At 33.0% G+C, this 16,620-nt stretch overlaps 1 protein-coding gene across 1 annotated transcript in view; it reads left to right on the top strand.

Annotated features, from left to right (window-relative positions):
* Marchf1 (membrane associated ring-CH-type finger 1) overlaps positions 1 to 16,620 on the top strand; it is a 761,820-nt gene that overhangs the window by 241,954 nt on the left and 503,246 nt on the right. The window contains exon 2 of the mRNA XM_047551412.1: positions 7,367 to 7,443. The gene's annotated coding sequence lies outside the window, so the exon portion shown is untranslated. The remainder of the gene's footprint in view (positions 1 to 7,366; positions 7,444 to 16,620) is intronic.

Here is a 16,620-nt window from a genome sequence, read left to right as displayed (position 1 = left end):
AAAATCAATTACAGCTCATTTTCATGTATTGCTTGATTTTTTTAAACCCTGAAGAAATTTATACTGAATTCAAGACCATGTGCATAAAGTAGCTATAATGCCTGCTTTTGTTTTATTTGAAAAAAAAAAAACAGAAGATAATAAATATTTTAAAATTTCCATCCTTCTCTGTCTTTGGAAAGCCAGACTTTCTTTTGTCTGATGGATAATTTTCAGAAAGAATGTCTCATGGCTGAATATTGAAAACTATGTCCACATACTAGGATTATAAAGTAATATATTTGGTTTAAAGGATTCTTCATGATCTTTTCTCCTCTATTAATTTCCTTAAAAGTCAGTAGTTGTGGACATAGAAGTGGAAAATAATTTCACATTCTCTTCCCCAGTGATAATTTGCTGAAAAAATCATAGCTCTGAAGTCTCCTCTGCCTTTATTTTTGGAGGTACATTCAGCATTCTTCAAAAATTTTAATGTTCCCAATAGTTAGTGTATGTGTGTGTGTGTGTGTGTGTGTGTGTGTGTGTGTGTGTAAAGTTTCCTATGTTTTGTTTTCTTATTTCAATAATATTTGTTATAATAAAGGAAATTTTTCTTATATTTTTATTCATGCATTATAGTAATACACATTGATGGATTTATTTTTACATATTCATACATGCACACAATATAACAGCATTTCCCCCCTCCTTCCCTACTACCTACCCTGAATCCCTTTTCTCTATGATCTTAAAGGGAGCTTTTTAATTTTATTTTTGTAGTGAACAAATTTCCATACTAAAATGACTATGATAGAATGAGTGAATTATTTTACATATATGCATATATACCATATGCTTATAATCATTATGTGTCTCTCTATATAAAATTTAAGCCTCTGTTAATATTTACTTCTTGGTTATTAATGCATAATTCATAGTAGTGCTTATATCATGATCTGCTTCATACTAGAAGCATCTTTTACTTAAATAGGGAACTCAGCAATTCCTTTGTATTATATTTAAAGAAATAGATGTTAAGAACTACAATAGAAATATACGAAATATAACCAGTGCATTAACACCAATGAGAGTTTCTCTATTTTGTGAGTATGTATACATCTATATGTGTATATCCATACCACAGTAGATAAAGTAGATAGGTAGATGTATTAATGTAGTTATTGATAGATAAGTGTACTAGTTAGCTTTTTTCTGCTTTGACCAAAAGACTTGACAAGACTAATTAGAGGAGGAAAAGTTCATTTTGGAGCTCATGGCATTAGAGGTCTCAATCTGTAGATGGAGGACTCCATTCCTTGACATGCACATGAGGGAACATCATGGCAGAAGAGGAAAGCAGCTGGGATCATGGCACCAGGAAGCAGAGAGAGAGTGTTCAGCTCAATAAGAACAAAATATAAACCCCCAAATCACACCCCCACGGACTTACCTCCTCCAGTCACACCTACCTGCCTGTGGTTACCACCAAGTTAATCCCTATCAGGGGATTAATGCACTGATAAGGTTGAGCCTATCATAACCCAATCATTCACCTCCTTCTTGCATTGTCTCACACGTGAGTTTTTGGGAGGACACCTCATATCTAAACCATAATAGTAGGTAACAGATTTATTGATAGCTTGATACATCAGTTTGAAGTTTAGCTACTTGTTCAGAAGCACAGATTACCCTATGTTAGGAAATCAACACCATCTTTTGGTTAATAGAACTTTAGTTTGCCAAATTTATTCCTCCACTGTAAACCCAAGAGGAATGATCACTATAACCAAAGACTGTGCCATCTATTGAAAGTTTGTCATAATAAATATATAAATATTCTATTTTTAAAAAATACTTTTTGGTAATAGATAGATACAATATCTTTATTTTTTAATTTATTTTTTTGTAGTGTTGAGGATTGAACCCAGTGCCTCACCCTTGCAAGGCAAGTGCTCTATCACTGAGCTACAACCCCAGCCACTGTTTTTTGATTAAACAGTTACAACAAAAATATAAAAATAAAAAGTTGTTTAAGCTGAGCGAGTCACTACTAGATGTGCTGAGCGTAATCCAAATAACCCAAACTATTGAACATATCTAGTGAAGCAATCTCACTTTTTACTTACTTACATCCTTCCAATTTCCAAAACAATCTGTAATGAGTCACAGGAGACTGGGTTGAAAGCTAAATCTCATGTCTAATCATTATTTACCATCTGTTGTTTAAATCTTGATATCCCCCTACTCCTCCATGAGTAATTTATTTCTGGGATACATGTACTTATATAAATTTCCACTAACTGCATTCTTCCTTAGGATTGTCCTCAGTCATTCATAGGATGAGGTATTTGGCACATACTGTACCAAAAGCCCCAAAAGGTAGGAGCACTAGTGGTGACCAGAGCTGAGTCTCCAGTGCTCTCCTTTCTGCAGACCTCTTTATGCAAACCTCCTCCTTTCCTCTTCTCTCTCCCTCTCCCTCCCTCTCCTTTTCCCCTCCTTCTCCTCATACCACGTTACAAAAAACGAAGTAAATGTTTGACAGGCACATATAAAGGAAAAAAGCATCAGATTTATTAGGCTTTCAAAAGGCCAGATGGGGAACCCAAATGAGGAATCTCTAGAACCATAATCTTAATCTCTCTTTTCAAAGACAATGTAATGTTTGCATAGTTCAACATTTCTTTGTTTTCATTATGCCATTAGATCCATTGATATTTCACAATAGTTTATATTTGATGCTCAGATTGTGATATCAGATGGGGAACCCAAATGAGGAATCTCTAGAACCATAATCTTAATCTCTCTTTTCAAAGACAATGTAATGTTTGCATAGTTCAACATTTCTTTGTTTTCATTATGCCATTAGATCCATTGATATTTCACAATAGTTTATATTTGATGCTCAGATTGTGATATCTAAATTCCTTCTAAATTATGTAATTTATAAAACTGGGTCTTTTGAAACATCATATTTTCAAGTTATTCAATTGAATGTAAGCAAAACTAATGGTAGCCATAATTTAAAATGAACAATGATAATTACACTGTCCTGAGACAAAGAAGGATAATATTGTTTAATTTGTAAATGAATCCATTTGAAATTGCTTAATGGGTATGTTATTGCTAATATCCTACTTATTTTAGACATTCAAAACTGTCCAATTATAAAAAAATGTATTTAGCCAAAGTAGAAATAAGAGTAATCACTTATTTTTTAAATTCCTCATATCCCTAGACTTAAAAACAAGAACCACATGATTATCTCAACAGTTCTTGAAAAAACATTTGACAAAATTCAGCATCCATGTTCAAAATACTAGAAACCTGGGGATAGTAGGAACATACCTCAACATTGTAAAAGCTATATATGCTAAACCCAAAGCCAGCATCATTCTAAATGGAGAAAAATTGAAAGCACTCCCTCTAAAAACTGGAACAAGACATGGATGCCCTCTTTCACCACTCCTATTCAACACAGTACTTGAAACTCTAGCCAGAGCAATTAGACAAAAGAAAGAAATTAAATGGAAACAAATAGGAAAAGAAGAGCTCAAATTATCCCTATCTGCTGATGACATGATTCTATATTTAGAAGACCCAAACCACTCCACTAGAAAGTTTCTTGAGTTCACAAATGAATTCAGCAAAGTAGCAGGATATAAAATTAACACCCATAAATCAATTGCATTCTTATATGCTATCAGCTGAAAAAGAAATCAGGAAAACTATCCCATTCACAACAGCCTCAAAAACAAAAACAAAAATAAAAAAACTTGGGAATCAATCTAACACAAGAGGTGAAAGACCTTCCACAATGAAAACTAAAGAACACTAAAGAAAGAAATTGAAGAGCTTAGAAGATGGAAAGATCTCCCATACTCTAGCATAGAATTAATATTGTCAAAATGACTATACTACCAAAGGCCCTATACATATTTAATGCAATTTCCATTAAAATGTCAATGACATTCTTCATAGATATAGAAAAAAGTAGTCATTAAATTCATTTGGAAAAGTAAAAGGCCCAGAATAGCCAAAACAATCCTTAGCAAGAAAAGTATGGCAGGAGGCATCACAATATCAGACCTTAAATTATACTACAGAGCTTAATATCAAAAATGGCATGGTATTGGTACAAAAATAGACTTGAAGACCAATGGATCAGAATAGAAGACAGAGACACATACCTACATAAATAGAGTTATCTCATACTAAACAAAGTCACCATAAACATGCATTGGAGAAAAGACAGCCTCTTCAACACATGGTGCTGGGAATTCATATGCAGCAAAAAAAAAAAAAAAAAAAAAAAAAACAAACCTGAACCCCTATCACAAAATTCAACTCAAAGTGGATCAAGGACCTAGGTTTTAGACCAGACACCCTGTGCAAACTAGAAGAGAAAGGTGGTCCAACTCTCCATCATGTCAGCTTAGGAACTGACTTCTTCAACAAGACTCCTAAAGTGCAAGAAGTAAAATCTAGAATCAATAAATGGAATGGGACCAAACTAAAAAGCTTCTTCACAGGAAAAGAAACAATCAAGAATGTGAAGAGATAGCCTGTAGAATGGGAGAAAGTCTTTGCTGCCTGTCCCTCAGATAGAGCATTAATCTCCAGGATATACAAATAACTCAAAAAACAACACCCAAATAATAATAATAATAATCCAATCAATAAATAGGGCAAATCACAGAAGAAGAAATACAAAATGGTCAAAAAAACATGAAGATGTGTTCAACATCTCTAGAAATTAAAAAAATGAAAATTAAAACTACACCGAGATTCCATCTCATTTCAGTCAGAATGGCAATTATCAAGAATACAAGAACATTCGGCCTTCGTTTTTTTAGGATTGGCTTATTTAACTTAGCATGATATTCTCCAATTCCATCCATTTATCTGCAAATGCTATAATATTATTATTCTTCATGGTTCAATAATATTCCATTCTGTATATATACCGCAGTTTCTTTATCTATTCATCAGTTGAAGGGCATCTAGGTTGGTTCCACAATCTAGCTATCATGCTAAGTGAAGTAAGCCAGTCCCAAAAAACCAAAGGCTAAATGTTTTTCCTGATAAGTGAATGATGATATAAAATGGGGGTGGGAATGAGAGAAGAATGGAGGAAACTTAGATTATGTAGAGGGAAATGAAGGGGGGGGTGTGAAAAATAGTGGAATGAGACAGACATCATTACCCTATATACATGTATGATTACATGAATGGTGTGAATCTACATCATGCACAACCGTAGAAATGAAATGATGTACCCCATTTGTGTGCAATGAATTAAAATGCAGTCTGTAAAAATTTTTTAAAAAAGAATACAAGAACAATAAATGTGGGCGAGATTGTGGAGAAGTTTCATTGATACATTGCTAATGAAACTACAAATTGGTGCAACCACTCTAGAAAGAAGTATAGAGATTCCTTTAAAAACTTGGAATGGAACCACCATTTGACCCAGTTATCCCACTCCTTGACTTGTTTCCAAAGGACTTAAAATCAGCATGCCTCAGTGACAAAGTCACATCTATGTTTATAGCAGCTCAGTTCATAATAGCGAAGCTGTGGGACAAAGCTAGGCATCCTTCAACAGATGAATGGATAAAGAAAATGTGGTATATATACATAATTAAATATTACTCATTCATAAAGAAGAATGAAAATATGGCATTCTCCAGTAAATGGATGGAACTAGAGACTATCATGCTAAGTGAAATAAGTCTATCTCAAATAACAAAGTCTGGGTGTTCTTTTTGATATGTGGATGCTAACCCATAACAAGGGAGGGTAGGAAGGAGAAGTATAGAAGTTCATTGAATTAGACAAAGGAGAATGAACAGAGGGAGGGGCGATGGGAATAGCAAAGACAGTAGAATGAATTGGACATAAATGTCCTAAGCTCATATTTGAGGACACCAGCAGTGTAACGCCACATCACTTACAACCACAAGAATGGGATCCTAATTGGAACTGGTTGCATTCCATGTATGTATATGTTAAAATACACCCTGCTGTCACGTATATCTAAAAACAACATTTAAAAAAAATATTGTATTGATATTCATTTTTAAACTAATGGACATTCTCATAGTTCTCTTTACAATATATTCAATCCTTTCTTCTGGAGATATTTTTGTTGTTTCTCTAAAAGACATCTTCATTTTAATTTCTGGTATATAGTTTGAGTTTCATTCCTCCATCCCATATGGTTACAATGTGTTCTCAGTGTCAACAATTTGACTTTTATAAACTGACTAATTCTTTAGGCAAGCTGGTTTTAAAGTAACTATTATACAACCTTTGCCTTAGCTCCATACATGTTGACTCTATAAACAGACACAACTCTCATTTCAGTGTTATATTTTCCTTGCAACTACCATACTGCTTTACATAATCTTTGGAAAAAGGGTCAATAGCATCCTCTATTAGTTTAGTTTGTTAAAATCCAATTTTTTGGTCTACATATAAGAAAAAATTTTGAAATAGTGATATTTAGTTTATGGTACAAGCAATTGACCTTCTTAGTACGTTCAACTAAACAGGAAATTCAATATTTAGCCATATGTGTCTTCCACTGTTGTGAATACTAAAAGAAGCAAGAGGTAAAATAGTTTGTGTTATTTTGTTTTATATACAGGAATGTTAGAAGTCATGAAGTACTTGGCTTATGAATATTTCCTTGTGATATGCTGCTTAGAATATATAAAGGTCCAAATTAAGCCGTTGGTAGCTTCACATAGACATTGTTTTTTCAAGAGCTTCATCTTTATTTTCATCCTCAATATGTTGAATAGCACACCATCAAACTTCTACAACTCCATGAAACAGAGGACAGGTATTCTAGTCTGCTGATTGATTGCAGTCCTGGGAATTAGACCCAAGGCCTCACTCTTGCTAGACAAGCCTGCTACCATTAAGCTATATCCTGCCTCAGCCTCATGAGTAGCTGGGATGGCAGGTGTGTGCCACCACACTGGGCTTAGTCTTAAGTTTTTACTTTGACCTCTGTCTTTGGGGCTGTTCTTGGGTGTCTTGTAATCTAGCAGATCACAGGTATCATAAGCAACCCTTCCTCTCTTGTACTAGGAGAGGGGATTTTGGAAGTCTATTAGAAAATAAAATTTCACTTGACTCCTTAACATATAGAAGTAGGCAGATGTTTAGGAACCATATAGAAATTAACATAAATTCTTTCACATGACCTGAATATTGGCAGAAAGAAAATTAGGAACTTCTTATTATATTTTAAAAAATTATTTAGATAGGTCCACAATTTGTACAATATTTATGTGGTCTTTGAATTATACAAACCATAGTTTCTTTACATTTTTTGAGCTTAGTCTTTTAACTTTATTTTTATTTTCTTTTTCAGGGAATGTACCCAAGAATAATTCTGAGAGGATATACTCAGTTGACCTGCTGTGATTAAACAAGGCACTGCTGAATTTTGTAAGTTCATCTATTTTTACCTTAGTGAAAACTTTCTGCTATAGAGAACTGCTTTTTTCATTTGACATTAGAATTGGATTTTGTTTTAATGGAAGACTTAATTGATTGTATTTTTTCCAAGCTTTGTTTTACCTCAATTTTATTCAATTTCAGTAAATAGTAAAAAGGTTTTTCTTTGTTAGGTTGTTTCCTTGTATCTACTAGCCAATATTTTAATGACTTGTGATAAGAACCTTATCATTTGGTGAGCTAGTTTAAAAAAATGATGCTTCAGTAATGCTGATCTTGCCTGGGCAAATATATTGTTATTATGTCCTCAGTTTTGTGGAACAAATACACTCAACTTTTTCTGTAGCAACTGTCCTGTGTGACCTCAGGAAGCCTAAGTACTGACCATCTTCAGTAAATGCAGTGATGTTCTCGTTACTAAGAGTTAGATTTTCCATTTAAGGATTATAATATCACAATGAGATATGAACTGCATGACTACTAGAATCTAACACTAGCATATATTTCACATACTTAGCAAATAAAGAGAAGCTATTTTATGAAGTCACGAATGACATTAAATTGGATGTTCTCTGAAACTATAAATTTACCACCTTTCTGATTATTTCAAAAGTCAAGATTAGGACCGGGGATATGGCTCAGTTGGTACAGTGCCTGCCTTGCAAGCACAAGACCCTGGGTTCAATCCCCAACACCGCAAAAAAAAAAAAAAAAAAAAAAAAAAAAAGTCAAGATTATCTCAAAAGTTGAGATTTGGCTGTTTTGTGGTCTCTGGAACAACAATATAAAGAAAATAGATTTCCCCCACTTACAAGCTTTCTTCTGACCTTGAGATAAAATAGTCCTTTGTCCCCAATTAGTTTTCTATGACAGCCCCAGTAGATTGAGAGAACATAATATCTGTCATTTGTTTTGACATTTGCAACAGTTTGTTTTTTTTTTTTGAGGGTGGGTGGTTTTCATTCATGCAGACTATTTTCACTAAAAAAGAGGAAAATTCTGTTTTATCTCCTCATAATAAGCAGATAGGGAATCAACTAGATGAAAAGATACATCTAACGTTCTTATTTCAATGGCACAGTGGACATTCCAAGTGCTCTTCACTGAGCATTTTCTTTTCTTTTTATTAATATTTTTTAATTTTATGTTTTTGCACTGATGCATTTTTATACCCCAGTATTTTTGAAAAGTTAGTGCTGACTGTGGTCACATAGAGCACACTTAAAGTTCAGAATTTTGCAGGGTATGAATCAGTTCAAAGAGTTTGAAACAGTAGAGAATCATATTTTTTTAAAAGAAGAGAAATTTTATAAAGACAAATATCTATGAAAAAATCTTCAAGTTAAATTTATACCATAATTCATTGATTTCATTTTCTTCAAACACTGTCCATTCAAATTATTATATTCCTCCAAGGAAATCATGATTTTTTTTCTCTTAGAAAGCTACATTTAATTTTGAAAAACACTGATTCTCTGTAGTTTATTAAATAATGACCTATTTATATGTATCTTAAATTTCAAGTAGTTTTTCATATCATAAAATAGCAGCAGTATTAAAATGACTATACAATTTTATAGCAACTGAGACATTTGTCAAATGTTTATAGTGTATTGAGCACTATGAATAAAAACGTGCAAAGAAATTTGTTTTTAGATTTTACCTGTGCATTTTTACTAGTGGCAAATATACATTTTCTATTAGAATTTCACAAAAATCTCATTTTGCCTCTTTACTACATGCACTCTCAATAGGTCTGAAAAAAAAAAAATTTGCTGGGAACCATGGAGGTGTTATTGAACTTAGATTTACTAAAATCCAAGAAAGATTTTTAAGAGCAAGCAAGAGATGCATTCTTGGCTTTGGTCACACTTGTCTTGATTACTCTGAGTACGGTGGTCTGCTTAGTAAATGTAGAACCTGAAAAAGGTGATAAGGTGCAAGAAGAAATCAAAATAGTGACTAAAAATTCTCAGGAATCACACCTTTGATAAAGATTTTAAGGAAACAGGGTAATTCAGTTTGAAAAATTAATCATAGTGAGATAACTGAATATTATTCTTCATTTATATGATTAAATTTTTTTACAAAAGGTGACCAATTCTTTATTCTGTAGTTAAAAAGCACAAAATATATTAAACCTATATATATAGGCTTATATATATATATATTAGTTTAATATACAAACATTTATATATAATGCACACATATTTACATATATATGAAAATATTTATTTAGTATATTATTATAGAGAATACATATTATAATGTAAAAAAAGTCTCTTAGTGTAGATTTCCAAGCTGTTAGAATTTTTAAAGCAGTAGGATAGCTGAAGTTAGAACTTTGTAAATCCTGTCTTTCAAAAGAACTTTAAAGCAAAACAGATCCTATCTTGAAGGGACTATCTGGGGGATAAAGTGCTCATTAATTCAACATGAAATCTTCCAGACCTACGAGTACATGATCATAAATTAACCACTGTTTTACAGTCTGTAAACAAGCCATTAGCTTCATCACTGCAACAGCATTGGGTTTGTGTTTTTGAAATCCTACAAAGGAGGAAGTAACTGGTTCAGCAAAACCTCACCTCGCTCTGCAGTCCCAGCTGAATAACGTCCAGTTCCTTATGGAGAATTAGGACAGGTTTTCTCTGAAGCCTTAACGGATGATCAAAGTAGACCCTTTCCTTTTGGAATAGGAGCTTCTCTGGGAGCTACGTTAAATTCATCTGGTTAGAATTCATCTAAGCAAATGTTTTAATGAACACACTTTCAAAAATCACAGCTGTCTTTCTTCTGCCTACTGCACAGTCACTCCCCTAAGAGATGAATAGACCTCACAAAGTAATACCTTTCAAAAGGGACAATTTCCCTGGTGTGTTAGACAATGAATGGTTCTAGCTTAGAACTATCTGTATCCTCTGGCTTATAGTTCTATTTATAGACTTTTTCTTTCTAGAAACAATAGAGATTAAATCAATACATAGTATATTTTCTAAATTATTTTATTTATTTATTGGTTCTTTTTAGTTATATAGGACAGTAGACTCCATTTTTATATAATTATACAAGCATGGGATATACCTTATTCTAGTTGGAGTCCCATTCTTATGGATGTTCATGATGGTGGGATTCACTGTGATGTTTTCACATATGTACATAGGAAAATTATGTCAGATGCATTCCACTGCCTTTCCTTGTCCTATCCCCACTTCCTTCCCTCCATTCCCCATTGTCTTATCTACTGAAATTATTATTCAAGTTATTTTTAATTTAAGAAATTAAATCAAATGAGTATTTATGATGAGAACTCTGAGGGAATGAAAGAAAAGTGCAAAATATGATAGTTTTCTAAATCTCTACAATCTCATTGTGGAGAAAAACAATGTTTGTATAAAAACTACATGCAGGATTAAAATTAGGGGAAAAATGAAGACTTTAACTCCATGGCCATCTACAATACCTTAAGTCTATCCTTTGTATGTGTACATATGTATTCAAATGTGAGAAAAAAACAATCAATGAATCAATTAAATGCTGCAGGTATAAAAAATTGAGTGTACTTATACTTGGGACATGAAAAGTAGATAAGACTTAGATGGCTATCTAAGGACTGTTATCCTAGATGGGATAAAGTAAAGACAACAGTCTGCTTTTTTAAAAAAATTATTATAATAATTAGCATATGTTGCTTAAAATAATGTTTCATTGTAAATTCCCTTACTTGCATATAATGAAGAATGAGAAGCTTAGGAATGTACTTAGTATCTACATGCCATCTTGAAAGATATCCAAGAAACAATTTTACCAAGTGAGTAGTGGGAAGCAAAGCCCAGTAAATAAGGTTGGTCTAAATGATTAAACCATGAAAATCTTAATTCCATGGTGGGCAGCCTGTTTTTGATTTGGTTAGGGGACAATCACAAGAGACATTTCAATGAAATGCTAGTCTGTCAATTCCTGAATAATTGATACAGGTCAAAAAAACAAACACTATGCCAAATTTCTGACTCAGAATAACTAAAATATGAATCATGGACAGAAATATGAAAATTAAGAGAATAGAGGGGGTGGAGAGATCTGTATGTATGAATGATGGATGGGATGGGATTCTCCAATTTTTAAAACTTCTTGAATTTATTTTGTGTTTCCTTATCTTGACATATTTGTATGTCAAACTCATTTATATATTATTGACATTTCTGATAATAGAACTGGTTATTTTGTATTTATATTTACTTTACAGATATACCTTTAGCTTATCTAAAAGTGAACATTTAAGTAAACTTAGTAGTTCTTGGATTGTTGAAAGAAATGTTAAGTCATTTTAGAACAGTCTTTACCTAGGTAAAGGGTAGTGTTGGCTTTCAGGAGCAATTGCTTATTCCTTAAAGACATTAAGTGATCTGTTTTATAACCACAGATGTTTTATATCAAGAAAATGAATTTGATTCTTCATTTCATTTGTAGATATTCTGTTTCACTTTCTTAAGAGATGGCGAGATACTTGGTTAGAAATAACATGGTGTGGTAGCCTAGACTCTTCAGTTGTTGATTTACTCATTTGCTAATGTCATCTATTTACAATGCAGTCAAAGACAACTTGGGCATTCTCTTAGCAAGATAAAGTAAGGTTTGCTCTGAGATTTTAAACACTTATCAGCTAGGAATAGAGAGTAGTAGATATGTACAAAATAAAACTGATATAAAAGAATGAAAATAACATAATCCTTCTCTAAATGTTATTAAAGGATAATTTAAAATAAAAATGTTTATTGGTAATGATTATAAACATCAGTGAGATTTGTAAAGGTGGACCCTTTTGGAGCTCTAACAACTGGTTATAATAATTAGAATTAAGAATAAAGATTTCATCAATAGAAAATAACATCTTATAATCTATTTTTAACTATTTTATCATTGTGTCTTTACTATATATCACTATATATACTTAATTTTGTTAAATATTATCTAATTTAAAAACAACTTGAGGCAGTTGACTCAAAAAATGCATACTGTGAACAAAACCAGTGACACATGATGAATGGCACAAACAGGGTACAGTGACAGGACAGGGGATTACTTATATCAAATAAAACAAAGAAATGTATTCAGGAAAGCAGTGGCATTTCAGTCTATCACTTTGTGTTGATTCGCCTTGTCCAAGCGAAAGCTTCACAGTACATCAGCATTTTTCTCCCTGTTATGAGGATGCTGTTCCATTTTAACAAAGGGTTATATTCTCATTGCAACTTTGCAAAATGTGGAAATGATCTTGAGTATGCAGTTGTCTCTTGTATCAGCCTTTGGGAGACACCTTGAACCAAATTAAAATGTAATTACTCAGGGAAACAAAAATGATTATGACAACTTTCTGATTATCTGGAAACACAGGGGGAAAGCCTGAAGAGTCTTAAGGAGTAAGTTGGCATCTTCTTCCTTAGACAGTTATCTTGAATAACAACCGTCATAGTAGGCGCCCGATAGGAATTTCATGGCAAAGAACTCAAATAAATTTTAGTGAGTATTTGAAAGGCAGGAATTTTTCATTCCTGTCTAAAAAAGCACCTCTATGCTATGGATATCAACCATGTTAAAAACAAAGACATTTCATGGTGCAGTTCAAGATTATAACTTATTCGTTTAGGCAAGACATAGGCTTATTTAGCATGTGTTGCTGGCCATTTACTTCTGTCACTAACAGTTGAGGGACGGGATGAAAATTTCATGATGAAGTCTTAAAAGACTGATAAAGGATCTCAAATGTTTCTATATCTGTCTGAGTTTGACAGATCTTGAAGACTAGTTTCCATCAACACAGTAGAAACCTAAGTAGACTATGTAGTGAGCTTTGCTTGCGTGAAACTCCACGTGAAGAATCTCTTAGATGAATGTGCTTTCCAAGTAGATTCATGGAAAATGAGTGAATTTCTCCCTATCTTCCTTCTTCTCTCCCTTCTTTCTTTCCTTCCTTCCTCTCTTTTAACCTATACACTGGAGAGTTATGGCAGTTTTGTTATATAGAGTAAAGCTCTTAACACCTCTAAGTGGAGAAAAATTGCTATGTAATGTAAGCACAAACAAGCGACTATAAAAATCAGATGCCTCTAAAAGGAAAATTCTGTTTCTCTTCACTGAGATGCACATATATAGAATAGAGATCAATACAATGAGCATCAGTTACCAAAATGACAGCATTCTTCAGTCCATTATTTCTTTTCATGAGATGTAGCAAATGGCCCTTGCTAATTAGAAGAGATATTTTTTTCTTTTTGTTCATAATTACTATCAATTAAATCCTTGTGCTTCCATGATAGAAAAATATAATAAAATTGAAAAGCATTAGATTCATTTTCACAGCTTTAAAAAGTTCACGTATATTCTTGATATTATAATTTCAGAGAACAATATGAGCAAAATTTTCTTTTCTTTTGAATTATTTCTTTATTAAAAAGATTTTTAAGTGTGATGATCTCTAATTTGTTTTTCCAGCATAATTAACAAGTGTAGCTTTCTGTTTCATTTGTCTTAACATTCACATTAATGAATTCACCTTTTATCCTGCTCTGAACTTGATATTGAAAAAGGTTTTATGCACCATTGCTTCTTAATATGTCTCAGGTAATTAGCCCTGTTACAGTAGCTTCTATAATACTTATCTGAGACAACTGGAGAGATTTTTCCAGGAAATAGAGCTTAGCTCCAACTGATTGTGTCTCAGCGAGGTTAATATCAAGATGGAAGATGTTTTGACAAAGAAATCTATGAAATTACAGAAAATTTATAAGACATCTTATAGATAGGCAGACAGAAATTATTGTTCCATATATTGTCAGATCTCTTTAACATCAAATGTTCTAACATTCCAACCTGTTCTTGTTAAATAAATGAAAAAGGGCTTCTAACAACTTTATATGGTAGCAAAATGATACATACATATAAATAACCTGACTTGTCCTCTGTTGTTCTACCTTTGTCATCCTATGGGTCTCATGTGGATTGAGCACCCCGCACTTTTTATTTATGCAACTGAGAATACTGATTTCATTCTTTCTGTTCTCTTCTGTGGAGACTGAATCAAAGCATTGTTGATGATGGCAAAGACCAGTATTTGATTGTGGTTTGATGATTCTTCACAAAAATCCAACATTGACCATATTTCAAATACTAAATCTGCAAGGCTAATCTTTTCTGCTTTGCAGTGGAACATAAAGTTCTATGTCCTTTAGAACTGAAAGGGAAAAAACGTGCAATGTAGTTGAACTTTTAATATGTTAGTTTGAGCATTTTCTCAGTTTTGGTCTAAAAGTAAAATAGTCATGTGTCTACATGCATTCCTAGCCATGTTCTTGGTCAGCAGCAATAAGGAACATGGAGATGGACTCTGGCCATTGCATAAAGGCAGCCAGAGGAATTTTCACATCACATTAGTCTCCCAATCTGAGCACATCTCTCTCTTGTGACTGAATAGATAGTGTAAAGATCACCATTCTTTCTTAAAATGGCTAGGGTTACAGCCTCATTTCTTGATGATATGGTTCTATGTCTTTTCTGGTGACACGAATCACAGATACATGTTTAAATACCAATTCTACAATGGGACTGAAGTATAGGACAACATGAATTATGACTAAGGCATGGTATGAACTCAACTGAAAGCAAAATTAAACTATGCACTTGAATGGAATCATGACACTTTTTAGGACAGAGCTTCAGTAATTCCTTGAAGCAAATACTTCCTGGTAATCCTCTCTGTATTCCATTTCAAGGCCATCTTCCAAATTTATCTGGCCTGGTGCCATTAGATTGTGAGAAACTAAAGAAACATATGTGATTAAATTGTTTGATTGTGAATTAACCTACATCCATTCTCAGAGCCAGAAAATGTCATATAGTAATTACTTTTGAAATTAGAATAATCATCAGGTAATTTAATGACTTTAACATTACCTTATGATAATCTGAAACTTTGTTTAGCAGAGTTTCTTCATATTATTTTTATGTTGAATCATTATTTAATTAGAGTAGCTAAAAATTTTAGGCTGTATTTGTTATGATTTTCTCATAAGAATTTACATAATTGAGGGCTCTGTTTGAGTGATGTCAATAAGGATGTTGTCTTTGCATGTGAAGATGATTTGAAACCTACAAAATGGGCAATTGGGAAGAGAAGATGGCGGTCAAGTCTAAAGGAGCAAGCTGTAACCCACACACATGAGCTGATCAATGAAAATGGGTTGGAAGTCATATCAATTTTCATTCATCACTGCTGTCAGCACTGATAACAGAGATATCCTCCTGTTGAAGCCAGTAACCCTTATCACAGAACTCCACACATATCTATCCCAGAGAAGCTGAAGGAGAGCATGGGAAAAATGGGAAATTGTAGGCCAACTGTTAGTATCTTATCAGTGAGGAGGTCAGGAAAAAACAAACAAACAAACAAACCCAAAACAAACGTGATGTGCATTTCTGGGACACTTAGTTTACCCTAGCCCTGTTGACACATTACAGAGTTCCAATAATTTCAAGGATCCATTTGGAAGTCTGGTGAAATTTGTGCATCCCTTTATAGAATGATATTTTTGAATGCTTTAAATGCATTTAATCACAAATAGAAGATTACACAAAAAATCAGTGATACCGAAATGCAGTTTCAAAAGCATGAGAAATTTGTGATATAGTAATAGAACTTTCTGAGTAAATTTCTTTTTAACTGATATGTTAAAACATAAAAGTTATACATATTAATGCAGAGCCACATTACTTTTTGACACACACATACACTGTACATTGTTTAAATTACTTTAAATATATCTATTCCCTAAAAAATTGTTTCTTTCTAGCAAAAATGTTCAAAACCCTTCAGTTTTTAAAAATATATAGTGCATTACCAATATCTGTAGTCACTCTACTGCACAGTAGCAACTCAGAGCTACGTACTCCTATCAATCCATAATGTAGTACTCACTCATCAATTTTTCCCTACTCCTTTCCTTCCTCACCCAGCTTCTGGAAGCCACCATTTGCTCACAACTTCTTTGAAATCAATGTTTTCAGATTCCACACGAGTGAAATCATGTGGGATTTGTCTGTCTGCTAGGTTTGTTCCACTTAAAGTAGTGATCTCCAGTTGCAATCGTGTGATTGTAAATGATAGGATTGCAT

The sequence above is a fragment of the Sciurus carolinensis genome, chromosome 4 (assembly GCF_902686445.1).
Source record: "Sciurus carolinensis chromosome 4, mSciCar1.2, whole genome shotgun sequence".
Taxonomy (NCBI): domain Eukaryota; kingdom Metazoa; phylum Chordata; class Mammalia; order Rodentia; family Sciuridae; genus Sciurus; species Sciurus carolinensis.
This window is presented reverse-complemented; position numbering and strand designations above follow the sequence as displayed.